Source organism: Tenebrio molitor, chromosome 4 (genome assembly GCF_963966145.1).
Source record: "Tenebrio molitor chromosome 4, icTenMoli1.1, whole genome shotgun sequence".
Taxonomy (NCBI): Eukaryota; Metazoa; Arthropoda; class Insecta; order Coleoptera; family Tenebrionidae; genus Tenebrio; species Tenebrio molitor.
The window spans coordinates 13,599,309-13,616,845 of NC_091049.1; the positions used below are offsets into that span (position 1 = coordinate 13,599,309).

General features: G+C 35.5%; 3 long non-coding RNA genes across 3 annotated transcripts in view; 1 reads left to right on the plus strand and 2 right to left on the minus strand.

Moving 5' to 3' along the window:
- LOC138128565 (uncharacterized) overlaps positions 1-17,537 on the minus strand; it is a 275,295-nt gene that overhangs the window by 33,477 nt on the left and 224,281 nt on the right. The window lies entirely within an intron of this gene.
- The window catches only part of LOC138128575 (uncharacterized), a 35,716-nt gene that overhangs the window by 11,919 nt on the left and 6,260 nt on the right, over positions 1-17,537 (minus strand). The gene's annotated exons all lie outside the window — the stretch shown is intronic.
- On the plus strand, positions 4,328-6,554 carry LOC138129095 (uncharacterized). Its single transcript, XR_011159068.1, has 2 exons — positions 4,328-4,552; positions 4,762-6,554. It is a non-coding gene; the product is annotated as an uncharacterized lncRNA (long non-coding RNA).

Here is a 17,537-nt window from a genome sequence, read left to right on the forward strand (position 1 = left end):
AAAAGAAGGTCGTGGACGTGGGAAAAGGACGACAAAATCATACGTGGCGGTATTCGTCTGCCTCGCTACCAAAGCGATCCATTTGGAATTAGTGCATGATTATACTTCACAGTCATTCTTAAATGCTCTAAAAAGAATGATGGCTCGACGTGGAAAAGTAACGCGCATGTATTCCGACAATGGCACTAATTTTGTCGGAGCAAATCGCGAGCTAAAAGAAATAGGAGACTTTCTCAGAACAAAAGATTTTCAAAATGCGGTTGTGGACAATCTTACGAACGACGGGATCGAATGGAGATTTATTCCACCAAATTCCCCACACGTAGGTGGAATTTGGGAAGCGGGAGTTAAATCATTTAAAAATCATTTTAAAAGAATTGCGGGAACTTCGTTGCTTACGGCCGAAGAAATGTACACATTACTGACATTAATTGAAGCCTGCCTTAATTCCCGACCCCTAACACCCCTAACTGATGATCCCAACGATTTGCAACCGTTAACGCCAGGACACTTCTTAATTGGCACCGCCCTGATAGCACCAGCAGAATATAATCTAGGTGAAGTACCAGACAATAGGCTGTCAAGATGGCAACGAGTCGAGAAGTTACGCCAAGAGTTCTGGAGGCGCTGGTCGACCGAATATTTAAACCAATTACAACCCCGGAACAAATGGCAGAAGACGAATCTACGCCCATTAAAGGTGGGGTCCATGGTAATTTTGCGAGAAGAAAACGTACCACCCCTACAGTGGAAGCTAGGCCGCATCGTCGAATTACATCCAGGTAGCGATGGAATTACTCGTGTCGTATCAGTGAAGACAATAAGTGGAGTGACCAAACGTGCGGCAAATCGGGTATATGAACTCCCAGTGGACAATGAAAGTGCTTAAAAGGTCCTCATGTGAAAATGTAAACAAAAAAAAACTGAACATTATTTGTGTAGCGTAGTTCTAAAACATTTTATTCCATTTTAATTCATTTTGGTATTTTATATTTGTATATATTTTTTGTTGTTTAGTATTGTTGTGAACATGTGTTATTGGCTTAGGGCCTTTTCAGTCAAAAAATTGTTTGTTTTGGCATAATTTGTTATATCACATTTTTGTACATTAATTTTTGTGGCGTGGGAGGATGTTAACGCCCGTACTTGTTCGGACGTTTCCGGCAGCGATCGGAGCACGGCTCCACGCCCACGCAGCAGTTTTTTGTGCGTTATAAAAAACCACACTCTGTATAGCCCTAGATAGACTCTGTATCTGAACTCGGTATAACATCGTCGAACCGAAAATACATGTAGCCCCTAGTTAAGTTAATAAACTACAAAAACCCAACAAAGTGTCTTCTTCTGGGATCCTGGTCCTTCGACATACATATTATGTTCTTTCGCCGAACACGAATGGTACGCGAGAATAAGGAGTGCATCAGTAAATTGCAACTTCGGCGCACAGCTGACGGAAGTGCTGAAAAACAAGTTCGTCGTAGGATTACGAAAGGGTAAAATCCACGTCTTGCAGCCCGAGACATGAGGAAGATGCAGTATGATGATGCCGAGGTTAGGAAGATCATCGACAGCCTCGAAGGAAGAGATGAAGTGAGTTGTTCAAATTGGATGGATCGTGGATTCATAATGAACAACGGAATCTTATACCGCTATGACCCTGACGACGACCAAACGAATGCCCAATTGGTCATCCCAAAGCGTGAAAGACTGACAATTTTCAAAGAAAATCATGACAGTCCCGATGCCGGTCACTACGGAGTAGAGAAGACGATCCAGAAGATCGCCGCGAAGTATTATTGGCCTGGTATGAGGCATGACATATCCAAGTATGTCAAAGGTTGCCTGAAGTGTCAACGTTACAAGAGCAGCAACTTGAAGCCCGAAGGTTTGTTGAGAACTCCGCCGCCTTATCAGAGATTCGAGACCCTTGCCGTCGATTTATTTGGCCCGTTACCTCAGTCACCTGAAGGGTATAGAGGGATACTGATGGTAGAAGACGTAGCAAGCAACTGGATTAAGCCATTTCCGCTGAAAGAAGCCACCTCTGTCGCATGCGCTCGAAAGTTGATTCACGAAGTGTTCCTGCCATATGGTTTCCCCCGCAAGATGATTTCCGACAACGGAACTCAATTCGTCAGTGGTGTAATGCAGTACGTCGCTGAGTGCTTCGGAGTCAGCCAAAGCGTCATTCCAGTCTACCATCCCGAAGCGAACCCAGTTGAACGCAAGAATAAAGATTTGAAGACTCAGTTAGCCATGTTGGTAGAGGACCACCATGATCTGTGGGTCGATAAACTTCCGTCGATTCGATTCGCAATGAACTCTGCAAGGTCGATTTCTACTGGTTTCACCCCCGCTTATCTGACCTTTGCCCGAGAGCTTCGCGCTGCGGGAGAAGTCCGAAGAGATTTACGCGCCGTGGTCCAGAACGAAAATTTCGTCCCGGAAGTCACGCCATATTTGTTAAAAGTCGCCCAGGCTTTGGAAGATGCTCGACAGACCCTCCAGAATTCCCAAGACAGAACCAAAGAACAAGCCGACAGGAAAAGGAGACCTCATCATGAATACAAGGAAGGGGACATGGTCCTTGTTAAGACACATTTTCTGAGCAACGCTGTTGCCAGCAAGGCGTCGAAATTTTATCCCAAGAGAGACGGACCCTACTTAGTAACGAAAAGAACCTCACCCGTTTCCTGCGAAATTGCTTCCCTCACCAATCCAGAGGTCCCACTCGGAAAATACCACGTTTCTGATCTTACTCTGTTTAGACCCGATCCAAGTGGAGAAGTCCCGCAGCCCACACGACTCGTTCGACCCAGAGGACGACCCAAAAAGTTTCCTGGAGCCGCCTCAGTACAACCCGTCGACTCCAGAGGGGGAGCCTGTAACACCTCGCCAAACACACCACCTTGGTCATCGCGCTTGAGGCCGAGACGCAGCAGTCGGCACGCAACAAGAGACGAGTAAAGTCCGAGTCCGGGTTGTTAATCTTGTATTTTGCCAAAATAAAGCCCATGTTAAGTTTCGGTCAGTGTTTAGAGTGAATGTTCGCCGCTGATTCTCGAAAAAGAAACCCTCCCGACCTCGAGGGAAGAAAACATCCCCTCACAATACTCTTTTAAAACAAAATGTTCCCAGTTTGAAACTAGTAAGGTGTGTATGTCACTCGTTAAATAATGCTTGCTCAAAAGCAATTGATGAACTACCTGCTCATGTTGAATTTTTGTGTAGATAAATACACTCACAATTTAACACACACACCCACAATTTAAGTGGTTTTATGTTAGTTCTAATGGCAAAATAGAATATGAAAAGACATTTAGTCTAATTAATATTGCTAAAACAAAAACATGTCATGCATTTATACAACCATCAACAACTAGATGACTATCACGTTATAATTCTGTAATGAATCCGAAAGAAGAAAAGCAATAGAACATCAACGAAATTACAAAGTTTAGAATTAGAAATTGCTAGCTATTTTGTGGAACATAACATTGCTTTACAAAATGTTGATCATTTTGTAGAATTACTGAAATATAAAGTACCTGATTCAAAGATTATAGCTGACTTGGAAATGAAGAGGACAAAATGTACTGGATTAATTACAAATGTTCAGCTAAGGTGGAAACAAACAATTTAATAAAAATATTACAAACAGCATACTTGGTACAAAAAAAATAAGATTCGCCCCAGGCAATGTTTTCTTGTTCTATTACTGAAATGCGACCGATGATGCACGCGCTCGACAAGTCAAACGCCAATTATTTTTTCAACGGTGACACATTTATTCTATTTATCTAGTTAATTTGGTCAGTTAGATTTAAAATTGGTATTGTTTTAATACTTTTGTCGAGTGTCATTCTCACAGAGTCGGATTCAGAATTAGGCATTAGTGCGAGTCGGTATACAGTGTGGAAACTACTTATGGAATAAATTCAGTAATTTCAAAACTAATGACATTTGTCGAAAACATTGAAACAGGTCAATTTTTATTTCTCATAATGCTTATTTTAAGTAGCTTCACTTGCTCATGCGCTGAAATAGAACAAATCAGCCCTAACATTATTGAGCGCAGTGTACAAAGTGTCGGTGAGTGCCAAATAGTTGGCGGGGGACAAATTCAACATTTGCGTTACATTTTATTGTTAACCTTAGATGTTTGTTTGTTTTTGTTTGAGGTCAGTTAAAATTTTTCCATCAAAATTTAAATCAAATTTTTGAAGTAAAATGCATTTTCTCAAAAAAATTGTTATATAAGGTACCACATTCATCGTTTAGGTAGTAGGAAGGTCTATCAGAAACAGAAGAAAAAAGTAGGGGTTTCCATTTAACCCATTTAACCCTACCGTCCTTTTAAAAGGACAGTAGAAATCTGCTCACCTAGATTTAGTACAATTATTTGAATACAGGTAACGCCACTTACATTTCAAACCTCAAAGTATTGAAAATCCGTTTGTAACACGTGCTCGTTAAAACAGGTGATTTTTGGTGAATAATTTCCGTTTTTCTGCTGTTCCGTTTATCCGGCAATTACAATGAGTGACAAAGGGTAAGTTATTGTAGTTTTTAATGACAGTAATGGCTGAATTATGTCTTATTTGGGTACAATATACACCCATAAACACCGTAACTGCCAAAACTTGACACATTTATTCAAATTGTGAAGAATATTATACTGAAAAAAAATGTGACCTTTTAAAAGGACGGTAGGTTGGTTTATCCACTACTATTGACTCAAAAATATTGTATATATTTCAGGTATTGGAAACGGCCGCTAACTCTTGCTCAGTTGCTGGAAGAGTTGGAAAAAGATGATGTAGTTGATTTTCCAGAACAAATATTAATTTTTCCACCTGAAAATGCTAATGACGACTGCGACACTGACGAAGATTCAGGTGATGAGGACCTTGTAGTTCCAGACAATTTGCCTGGAGCGCAACTCAGTGCTGAAGTAGAAGTCCAATCTTCAGAAAATAACTCACAGGACTGGGATAGTGACGATAATAAACCTCTATCAACATTTGTGGAAAGAAGACCAAAAGTTCTGAAAAATTTTGAGTATGAAAGTAGTGATTTGGAAATAACGACCTTTTCCGACTGGAAAGATGTATCATCTGTGCAGAACAATCTTTCACCAGCTGCTACGTTCAAGTTGTTTTTTGATCAAGAAGTAATAAATCTGGTTCTCTACTTTTCAAATATATTTGCCCAGCAAAAAAATCGTGCTGGAGACATTGCTGCAGACGAGCTACTTTGTTTCATAGGAGTGCTTCTTTTGAGTGGTTATGTACCTCTCCAACGAAAAAAAATGTTTTGGCAAAATAGGGATGATACTAATAATAAGCTGGTATGCGAGGCTATATCGCGTGATAGATTTCAATACATTATGAGTAATTTACATTGCAACGATAACACTAAGCTAAACAAAGCAGATAAATATTCGAAATTAAGACCGTTGTTTGATATTCTAAACAAAAAGTTTTTCGAGTACGCTCCCGCTGAAGAAAACCACAGCATAGACGAGTCCATGATTCCTTATTTTGGGCGCCACAGTGGGAAACAATTTATCAGAGGGAAACCAATCCGCTGGGGTTACAAATTTTGGATTGGTGCTTTACGTCTAGGTTATATTGTTTATTTTGACCCCTACCAAGGATCTTCGACAACTCTGCCTGAGAAGTACAAACATATGGGACTCGGAGCATCTGTGGTTCTACAATATGCAGACATTTTAGATACAATGCATTATGATTTCTTTCATTTGTATTTTGACAATTTTTTCACATCAATTTCCCTTCTCAAAGAATTAAAACTAAGAAACATAAAAGCCACAGGTACACTAAGAGAAAATCGCCTGCCACATTCCCCCTTATCCAAAGCAGCTACACTAAAGAAAAAAGAACGAGGTGTTTTTGAGTATGTTTTGGCCGATAAAGAGGTCGTTGTAGCTAAATGGAACGACAACAGCGTTGTCAGTGTAGCTTCAAATGCTCTCCAAATTTTTCCGGTAAATAAGGTAAAAAGGTTTTCACAATCAGAAAAAAAGCACATCTACATAGATCAACCCCGGCTAATAAAATCTTATAACGAAAATATGGGGGGTGTAGACCGTGGTGATCAAAACCTAAGCGAATATCGCGTTTCGATCAGGGGGAAAAAATGGTATTTTCCCCTGTTTGCACATTGCGTAGACATGGCTATGCAAAACGCTTGGCGTTTACACAAAAGCAACCGCGGGAAGCTAGACCTATTAGAATTTCGAAGGTCCGTAGCTACAGAGCTATTGGAAAGCCACAAAAGAACTACAAAGAGAGGTCCTTCAAAATCGTCTAAGAATTTGCATGAGTTTTCTCGATACGACAGATTAGATCACCTGGTTACGTATCAACAAAATCAGCGAAGATGCGCGGTCTGCCACAAAAAAGCTAATTTTGTTTGCCACAAATGTGATGTCGGTTTACATCCCAAAGATTGTTTTGTAAATTATCACACAATTTAGTCACTTATTTATATTGTTCTATAATAAAATAAAATATTTTTCAACAATCTCAGTTTAGCTTCTTTTTTATTTGATAGTAATATATGGCCCTACCGTCCTTTTAAAAGGACACCATATTTCAACCAACCAGGTCATTTCAAAAAATTTTTAAGTATTTTTTCATTAATCAACTATGTCCATTAAACAGCAATCACACGAAAAAAAATAAAATTTAAGAAAATAACTGTTTTAGGGTTAAATGGGTTAAAAAAATTGGTGATGAGGTCATAACTCAAAAATGGATGACGTCATGAACAAGTGAAGCAGCACAAAATAAGCACTATGAGAAATAAAAATTGACCTGTTTCAGCGTTTTCTACAAATATCATTTGTTTCGACATTACTGAATTTATTCCATAAGTAGTTTCCACACTGTATATTATGTATATTTCGTAATAATTGTCGTATGTATCTCGTTTATCATTCCGAATGATGTTAGGAAATGATATTTCCAAAGTATAATCGACTGATCGATTATTTGGTTGTAATAATGTTTAAATTATTATTACGAGTAGCTAAAAGCATTTAAAAAAAAATTGTGGTTCATAAGCTAAATCAGTGGTTACATAGACTTCAGTTCATTATTAGTTACCAATCTAATACAATTTTAAAAGCCGTAATTTTAATATCAATATCCAGCATGATACGAGAGTGCATATTTTAGATTTTTATGTCACTCTTAGTAAAGAAATTATCCAGCGACTTCCTTTAACAAGTGACATATTTCAAGAGATGACATTTTTAAAACCCCAAAATGCATTTAATAAAAATAGACATGTGTTAGTTGAATTGCCTCAACTAATTGAAAAATAGAAGAATTTTTTTGACGCTTCTTCCATCGCATTGGAATGGAGAAGTTTGCCATATGCTTTAGATAACAATCAAGTGCAACAACTGGAAAACATGCCCATTGACACAATGTTGCTCACAATTAAAAAATTTAAAGATTCTAATGAAGTAGAAAAAATTTAAAATTTTGGGATATTGGCCAGTATTGTCCTTACTTTAGCGCATTCGAATGCGGATGCGAAACGAATTTTTTCTGTAATCAATGATGTAAAAACTCGCAAGAGAAATAGGATAGGTGATGATGCTTTAAATGCTATTTGTACTGTAGGGTCCTCGTTTTCAAGTAACAATACCAATTGCTCTAATTTTCAAGTAACGGAGTCACATCTAAATCTTTGCAAGAGGGACATTTATAAATAATAATAATAATTAAAAATACGAGTACATATATGTAATTTAGTTTGGTGCAATAAAATATCAAATACAAATTATTTTCTAAATAATGTTTTAATTTTATTATTCCGTTTTAGTATATACCAGTTTTTGTAATAATTAGTATTTTATTGATAAACATTTTTCAATGAACTATTTTTTTGTATTTTTCTATTAACCACAGCCATCTCTACTTACAAGCCGTGAAGTTAAAATTGGCAACACCGCTTAGTCGCCTTCAAGTGGGTCTACGCGCCAGGCCGCTCAAAGCGCCTTATCTAGTTAATTCGTTTTTTGGTAGGTAATTTTTTTAAATTTCATATAATAATGTAATGAATAAAGGATGGATAAAAGGGAAACATATAAAAATAGTAGTTTATTTAACGAGTTTGCGTGTAAATTGGACCTTTTTTGGCATGAGTGGGCCAGTTTAAAACGCGAGTGAAACGCGTTTTAAAGGGCCACGAGTGCCAAAAAAAGGCCAAATTTACACACGAACGAGTTGAATACAACGTTTTTTTGTTCGACTAGCCTCTTAAAGGCTCAAAATTCGCTTAAAATCTGTAAAATTAGCTTGACGTTTCGTTTTGACAAGTTGTGACATTTATCAAAATCCGTTCACACAAGAGAAAATTCTCAAATTCTGACAGTGTCGAACAAAAAACATTATTAAGATTTCAACGATTTTAATACTTAGTACGGTCGGTGGACAAATAAAACTGGGACACTTAAAATTGAATCTACGTAAATTAGACCATTGAATAGTCAATATATTTGTCAGTGTCTATATAATATGTCATACCAAAGTTAACCTATTTGTAATAAGGCGGTAATTAAACGATGCAAATTTGTAAATTTTGACTTATGTGATTGTCATTTTTGTCCCAGTTTTATTTGTCCATCGACTGTACATATTCGCTAATTATTCAAAGTGGTAAGTTTTTTCTTTGTACTACGTTTTTCATGTTGACAAGCATTCTTTTTATTTTTACTATAATTATTTAACACTATATTGCTCATAATTAATGCCGCAAGGACGTATATTTTTTCACATGGTGTTCCACATTCGCATACAACATACAACACTAAAATCAACATAAAGGTTATCTGATTTTATACTTTTAATTGCTAATGTGGTTAATACTCGTACTTTTTGATGATTCTTTTTGCTCAACAATTGTTAAATACTTCTTCAGCACCAATTTATCTCACTGTTTTTGATTCAAACTCACAAAAACACTATCTAACAAACGTAGACTGATGAAGGAATAGACCCACACGCGACGTTGCCAGATTTCTAACTTCACGGCTTGTAAGTAGAGATGGCTGTGTATTAACCCTTGTAATCTCCGATATTCCTTGATAGTGAATTTTTAAATTTCCCGCCATGACGAAACACCAAAGTAACCAATGAAACGGACTCCCTAAGGCTATATTCTATATTTTATTGTTTTCAACTGTCACAAAATCTCATTTTTCTTCTTTGTAAACTGCCTCTTAAATGCCCTAAAGCAAAATGAAAAATGTTGTACAGAAATTTCGTCAAGCTTGGGTAAATTTACCAGAATATAGGGCATGGCTTCGTTCTGTATCGACCAATAAATTAAAAAGACAGTGCCTGTGATGTAAAAATGAATTTGTAGCTGAACTCACTATAATTAAAAAGCATGCAAATTCGGAAAAGCATAAGGCGAATGCAAAAATTAAAACCACAACAAAAACATCAATTTTTGAACAGTTTGTTAAAAGGGAATCCAGCAGTTTTGGCAAAGACGAGGTGAAAGAAGCTGAAATTTTATTGTGTGGCTTTTTGGCAGAACACAACATTTTGCCCATTACTTGCCAAAGCACTTCCTGACTCTAAAATTGCCAAAGAGATGTCTCTTAGACGTACCAAAACCAAAAATATAATAACAAATGTTATTGCCAAAAGTCATGTCATAAAGCAGAAATGATAAAGATATTGCAGGTTTCAAAGTTCAGTATACTAGTGGACGAATCCACAGATATTTCGATAACAAAAATGGCATGTATTGTTCGCTTTTATTCAAAAAAAAAAAAAAAATTGAAACCTTATTATGGAAAATGATTCCAACTTTTTCGGATGAAAATGATATCAGGACCCAGGGCACAGCGCAGCACCTGTACGATGTCATCATTGAGACATTTGTTAAAAAAGATATACCTTTAAAAAATATTGTGGGATTCGCTTCAGATGGCTGCAATGTAATGATGGGAGAACATAACTCGGTTGCTTCTAGATTAAGAAATGAATGTCCTGGCATTGTTGTGTTGAAATGCATTTGCCATTCCTTATATATCTGCAGTAGTCAGGCCTGCAAGATGCTTCTTCGGACATGTGAAGATTTAGCAAGAAATATTTACAATTTTTTCAAAGTATGTATGCTTATTTGTTTTAATTTTCAAATGTTCAAACCAATTTAAATTTCCAACAAGTTCCAAAAGACAATTTGAATTTCGACAGTTTCAACATTTCGCGCAAGTTGAAGTAGATAAATTACTTCATCCTTCGCAAACACGATGGCTTTCTTTGGGACAAGTGGTGAAAAATTTATTAGAACAATGGTCTGCTCTACAACTATATTTTAATGAAAAATATTTAGAAGAGCGTCTTTTCGTAGCTGAACAAATTTATAATGACTTATACAATCCATTCGTAAAATTATATTTTATATTTTTAAATTACGTTTTAGTTAGCAGAAATCAATGGATTGAATTTACTTTTTCAGTCGGACAAAGTTATAATAACTAATTTGCCGAAACATACACTGAACTTCTCCTATGTTTTTTAAACAATCGTTACGTTCGTTCAACGCCTTTACATGCTGTAAACTTTGAAGATAATTCACATTTTTTGCCAAATTCAAATTTGTATTTAGGGGTTGATATTATGAATTAAATTAAAAAGCCTGAAATACAGCACAAAAAGGATGCTTTGAATTATTTTTACGAATGCTGTAAGAATTTTTTCAAAGTGTTATGCAGTGAAATTCAAAAAAAAATTAATTTTGAAGATACCATTTTGCTTGAATGAAGTATTTTCAATCCAAAAAATGCTGTTTCAAATGAAGTTCGTAACAAATGTGCAACATTGTTTACATTATTTCAAAAATTTCGAAAGGTTTCAATTGAAGATTTGGCTCTTTTTGTTTTAAATATTTTGTCCCTGCGGATTGTGAAAGAATATTTTCCGAAGCAAATACAATTAAAACTAAATCTCGAAACAAACTAATCACGACGACTTTAAATGGAACTCTTTTAAGTAAACAGTTTGTTAGAGTTTCAGGAAATTGTCTAAATTTTACACCAAATCGCGATATGTTAAGTCGCATGACTACGCCTCAGTTATACTCCAAAGAAGCACCTTCCACTTCTGGAACTTCTACAAGTGGAGCAAATGTGGAGTCTGATGATGACGTAATAATTTTTGACGAGTTGTAAAACCAAATACATACATTCTATAATTTTAAATAAGTAAATAATTATAAATATTGTACCTTTTTACATTTTTAATTTTTCAATTTATTTTTGTACTTTTCTAAATAAAAAAAAATTACGAAAAAAAAACGTCATGTTTCCACAGGTACGGGTAATAACCAGGCTCGGTACGGTAATTTAAAATGCGCGCTACGGTAATTCGCATTCAAACAGTTGGCAACCCTGGTTGAGAGTTCAGTTTGAGTGTCAACTGAGTGAAGTAGGTACTTACAACAATACAGTAACAGAATGTGTATCTGCCAAAAGTGTGGCACACAATTTACAAAGAGAAAAATTTGTATGCCCACTTGAGAAATATTCACGGTCATAAAAATGAGAAAGATCCGGTGTCTTAAAAAAAAAATACGCCGACCAAGGAATTGTGTCATATTTGTGTTAAAGGGTTTACCAATCCGTCTAATTTAAAGCGTCATCGCATTAATCTGCATAACATAAAGGATGGTATAGTTTTGAGCTCATGTAGAATTAAGTGCCCTTATGAAAATTGTTCAGGGTACTATAAAAACTACAAAGAACTCCGAAACCATTTGGCAAATAAACACAATTTTGAAGTCCAGCTAGATCAAATACACTTTGAAACACAGTCAGGTTTGAATTAGTAACACAGTGTTAATAATGTTTATACAGGGTGATTCTGAAAGAAGTTTGGAAAAAAAATGTGGAGTATGATTGACTCAAAATAATTCTGCGTAAATGACTTTTGGAGGTGAAATCAAAAGGAAGGAAATGACCCTAGATCCTTGTATTTTCAACGCTTATGAATAGGGAAAATTTGTCCGAAATTGTTCACTTCATTAGCAACCATTGTTACATCAACTCCACAATAAAGTTGTAGGTGCAAGCACACTGCTTTGTAAATGTTTGTATGGAAATGATTGAGAGGAGTAAGGTTACGTTTGTGACTAACGGGTACCTCTGATTATTATTGTTGCTACCAACTACCAAGATAATCAGGTAATCACCTTTAACTCAGCAGCGTACTAGCAATTTTGACCTAATTTTCAATCATTTGTATCTCGAAAACGAAAAAACTTTTATAAGAAAAATTTTTTGCCTATGACTTCTTCTCATCACCAATTACCGTTTTTTTTCCAAACTTATTTCAGAATCACCCTGTATATTATTTTCTTTTGCCTGTCAATAGAGTTCAAAAAATGGAAAGATAAGATGGAGGAAAAGTTTTTGTCATTTTATGCACTTGACACTTCTGCAAAATTATTGTCTGATGGTAATAAAAAGGAGTACTATAATTGTCACCGATCTTACAAGTATATTCGTAAAGGTCAAGATATAAGAACCCTTAAAAGCACAGGCACAAACAAAATTGAAAGTGCATGTTCTTCAAGAATTGAGGCCTCAATAAAAAGTGATGGGTGTGTTCCAGTAAATTTTTGGAAGACTCATGTTGGACATACTAGTGATATTGGCTGCGTGCTTTTAAATAAACAAACCAAAACAGAAATTGCAAGTATGTTGAAATATAAAATCCTTTGCTAAATTCATAATATGGTTGATGTGTTTCAGGAAAATTAAAGGAAGGTGTAACATTTCAACACATCTTGGATGATATTTGTGACACTGCATTAAAACAAGACTCACAGAGAATTCTATTATTGGAAAGGAAAGACATGCACAATATTGTCAGGGACTTTCATACAGGGTGCCCAGATTTGGCTGAATCAAGTGTCATTTGGGCTTTTAAATTTAGGATTTGGCGACTGGCGATTGTTTTGACGATTTGTTAAATCAATTTTGGCTATTCCGAATGTTCAACAATCGGCGCTAAATAATCAAGAACACCGTGTTGCGCTTGCGTATTTGGTTCTTTTAAAACGAATTATGGATGTAAGAAAGAAAGAAGACCGCCTTAAGAAATGTAAATGGGTCCACTATCTCAACAAATCGTTCTTAAGCCGCTGCGCCCTGCACTCCAACAGCTGGTGTACATTACAAATTAATTGATCGGTTGATATTTTATTTTTATTCGGAATCGTATTGTAATATGCACATTCCTAACCTTATACGAGGGCGGAAAGTTAACCATTCCTTTTTATCTTTACTTCCCTCTCTTGGTCAGTAATAGGCCACTTTCCGCCCTGTTATGACGTTTTTCCAGTGGCGTACACGAATTGTCGAAAAACGGTAGAAATGAAATTGCATCAAATTAATTGTTTATTTGCTAAAAATGTAATGATTCCGTATAAAATAGTATACAAACCTCGGTGGGAAGGTGTTTCCTTCCTGTCTCGAGCATTAGTTCACCTCGGCTACGCCTTGGTAAACTATCTTAGCTCTCGACAGGAATGAAACACTTTCCACCTCGGTATGTAATCTACATTTATTTGATAAATATTGCTTTAATGTACCTACTAACTCATTTATTATATTTGCAGGCTGAAGCATACCAAATGCTTCGAACACTTTTGCAGGAGAGGGATGAGACAGCATTTCTACTAATGTTGCAAAAAAAAATTATTATTTGCAAAAGAAGCCCCGAAACAATTGAGTTTGGAAATTATTTTGAACATCACTATACAAAGAATATAAAATCTTGGGCTTATTGTTACAGACTACGCTGTGATTTGAATACAAACATGCATTTGGAGAGAATGCATAGAACCATCAAACACATTTATTTAGATGGCAAATTTGTAAAAAGGTTCGACAAGGCCATCAGTGCCCTAATGAAGTTTGTTAGAGGTAAACTTTTCGAAAGACTAATAATAATTCATTCGGGAAAATTGACCAGCAAGTTACGTGATCTGAGGCAACGTCATAAAACGAGCCTCTCGCTTAATTTAGACTCAGTAATTCGAACAGACATGGGATGGCAAGTAGCTTCAAATTCCAGTAATGAGATGTACTTGATTGAAGAAATCAAAGAGAGCTGTGCTTGCCAACTGGTATGCGACGAATGTAACTCATGTTTGCATCGTTATTCATGTACCTGCCTTGACTCTAGCATGAAGTGGAACATGTGCAAGCATATCCATTTGGTATATAAGTAAATGGCAGAAAATGCAGGCATCAATTTCATCTGCAACTACACAGGAATCAGGTATAGATATCTAAATTCAGCATTAAAATTATTATTTAATCTAAAAAAAAATTGTTGTAAAATGAGAAAAATGAAACAAGCTGAAGAGGTACGGATATTTTTAAATACTGCAAACTTAAAAACAAGTAAAGAAAAACCGTTCTTGTTGTGTAACAATCTATCAGAAAATATCGTTGTGTTTTCTTGTAAAAGCAATATCGAATATATGTGCCAACAAGACACTCTTTACATGGACGGTACATTCGAATTTTGCACAAAATTCTTTGGGCAACTTTTTACCATACATGCATTGTGCTATGAGGTTTATGTGCCGGTAGTATTTTGTTTATTGAAAAATAAATCAAAAAGTACATATTTAAGACTATTTAATATATTAAAAGAAAAATGTGATTTGATGGATTGTATTCTAAACCCGAAGACTATTGTAATTGATTTCGAAATGGCAATTCATTTAAGCGTCGAAGAAGTTTGGCAAGGAGTTCAAATTATTGGATGCCGATTCCATCTTGCGCAATCATGGTAAGTATAACGTTTCATATTTCTTTTTTATTTGTTAAGCAAATAATGCATAACTTAAAATGATTTTTTTATTACAGGTGGCGTAAAATACAGCAACTGGGACTAACTTCAGAATATAAAAACGAGCAGTCTCCTATTGGAACCTGGCTAAAGCATTTATTCGGCCTTACATTTCTTCCACCGGCGGAAGTGGGAGATTGTTTCGCGGAAGATTTCGTGTGCTAAAAACCAGAAAATTCGAAACTTGACCAGTTTGCTGATTATTTGGTTGACTATTTCCTTCGAAAAATGTAAACCAATCAAAAAGCTGGAATATTTGAATTTTAGCCAATAGCGATCGAATTACAGCGATAATACTGCACTAGTGCAATTATCGATAATTTGCACTAGTGCCAAATTTTCGCGTAGTCCTAATTAAAAAATCATTTGGTATTAATTTTATATTTTAAAAAGAATTACGTTTATTTGTACTTACGTATCATGTAAATTTTTCTCAGGAAATAGTCTGCCAAAATATCCTCTCGTGCGTGTCAAATTGTCGATAATTTGACATCCACTCGGGATATTACTAGTGACAATTACATCGACAGTGAGTCTAAATTTCCTCCAGAGATATGGGCGGAAAACAGTTGCAGCATTTTAAGGACGACAAACATGTGAATCTTTCCATTCTAACTTTAAAAGAGAAAATTCAAGCCCATATCCAAACATACATTCATTTTTAAAAGTATTGTTGGAAATGCAAACCGACACATATGTAAAACTTAATTCTATTAAGCGAAATGAAAAGAAATATATTCGACGGGAAATATTGTTAAAACAGCAGTTTATCCAATCAAAAATTATACAGTTAGATAGGCATGAAATATCACGTTATAATTTTGTTAAATGTATTTCGTATAAATTTAGTAGTACATATTATGAATTTGTAATAGGTAAATATATTACTTAATATATTAATTAATGTCATCGGAAACCTACTTATCGCGGAATCAGGCGATTCAAAATCAAAGAAATTCCTTTTCGAGAGAATTTCCCTTGTCATTCAACGTGGAAACGCTGCAAGCATTCGGGGCACTTTTCCAGATTCCGCAATATTATCGGAAATTTTTGTATTATAAAACAAAAATGTTTATGTAATTATGTTATTAATATAGATTTTCTTTTACTTTTTCTAATTCAGTTACGAAAAGTAACCATTGTGATATGTCATTTTAGTTGTCAAACGTGCTTCATTATATTATCACTAGTGTTAAAAAGTGACATTAGTAGGTACTATTATCCCGGAAAATTATTGAAATAGCAGATTTAAACAGGATTTTAATTAGAATGTGTGCTTTTCGTAACTAAATTAGAAAAAATCTTGTATGAAACTCGTAGCAAAATGGCTATTTTTTTGCACACGACATGTTGTCATGTCTAGTGCAAAAAAGACGCTCATTTTGCAACTCGTTGCATAAATAGCTATTTTATGTTATGTATTATAATATAAACATTTACAACATTTTGTAAAAATATTGAAATAAATAATTTGATTTGTAAGGGAAAAGGAATTTTAATCAATGGTTACTTGAACATCTCTCTAATCCTTTTGGATACTGAGCGCAGTTCAGGTGTTTGTAAAGGTCAGTCCAGGTAGAAAAAATTTCTTGAGCGCAGTTGGAGTGTCGGATTAAGGATCTAATGGATTTTGTGCGCAGTTCAGTTGGACCCGACAGTTCTACTCTAATTTTACTAACCGAAATTTCAAACGACATGCCTTAACAAAAACAAAATATTTCCATAGGTAATGCTACCAGAATATTAAATGAACTCCCGATAGATAATTGTATTTATGTATACAGTGAGGATTTTATTTAGCTGAACATCAACACTATTTACCCTATGTTCAATTTTGTTATCTGATTTATAGTGTTCTTAGAGCCATTTCATTTTCGGTATAATTTTTTTCAACAATAGCAACAATAGGTGTGAATAATAGCAAAATTATAGCGTGAGCCGCCTTTTTTAAGACAGTCTGTACTGTGAACATCGATTTATAAGAGCATTATATGTATCAATTTCATGTTATTTTACATTTTTAGGTAAATTGGACCTAAAAAGATATATCAGTCAATAGCTACGTGTGAAGAATGCAATAAAACTTTTGTTAATGAGAGTAATCAAAAAATTCATATTAAAAGTAAACAGCCAGGTAAGCGTTGTATGACAAAGTGGCACCATGTTTCGAGACTACACTTATCGTTAGTGTTCCATCTCCTGCAAAAACTGTTCGCGTTACCTTCGAGAAAAATGTTGATGGGATTATTGAAAAAAGTACCGTTTGGTTGCGGAGTGAACCGAATCTAAACAGTCGTGATAAGAACTGTATACTTGCATTTGATGAGATAGCATTGCAGCCATCTTTATTTTACAACTCTGCAGAAGATCGGATGGATGGGTTAGAAGACGATGGTGAACGTCGAACCACTCGCATTGCCGACCACGCTATGGTATTAATGTTGAAAGGTGTGGGTAAGAAATGGAAACAACCAATAGCATACTATTTTACCGAAAATGGTATGAAATCTCCAATGGTTGCAAAACACATTAAAACGGCTATTCGCGAAGTTCAAGCCATTGGTTTAAAATTTGTTGCAACAGCATGCGACCAATTCAACAAGCCAGCGATAAATATGC